Source organism: Etheostoma spectabile, chromosome 20, assembly GCF_008692095.1.
Source record: "Etheostoma spectabile isolate EspeVRDwgs_2016 chromosome 20, UIUC_Espe_1.0, whole genome shotgun sequence".
Classification (NCBI taxonomy): domain Eukaryota; kingdom Metazoa; phylum Chordata; class Actinopteri; order Perciformes; family Percidae; genus Etheostoma; species Etheostoma spectabile.
The window spans coordinates 7,176,441-7,176,742 of record NC_045752.1 but is presented as its reverse complement, the minus strand read 5'-3'; the positions used below and the strand labels follow the sequence as shown (position 1 = coordinate 7,176,742).

Here is a 302-nt window from a genome sequence, read left to right as displayed (position 1 = left end):
ATCGCACATTTTTATCTATTCTAAATGTCCCTTTATTTTTTTCTCATTTTAATGCTCTTATTAACATGGAAAAGTGGATCGCCTTGTTTTGTTCAAATGTTTTTTTTAGGTTGTTTTTTTCAACATTGGCGTATAGCCTAGTATAGTGTTCAATTTCACAAGTAAAATTTACACTTGGAACAAATAATCTCTCACACAATGTGTCACTGTCCATCAATAAAGGGTGAAAAAAAGACTTTGACGAGGGAGCGGAGAATTGGCATCAGCTGTGTGCTTGGCCATGAAGTGGTATTTCAGACTGG

The 302-nt window shown here is 35.1% G+C and overlaps 1 protein-coding gene across 10 annotated transcripts in view; it reads left to right on the top strand.

The window, feature by feature from the left end:
* rps6ka1 (ribosomal protein S6 kinase a, polypeptide 1) overlaps positions 1 to 302 on the top strand; it is a 50,884-nt gene that overhangs the window by 45,256 nt on the left and 5,326 nt on the right. The window lies entirely within an intron of this gene.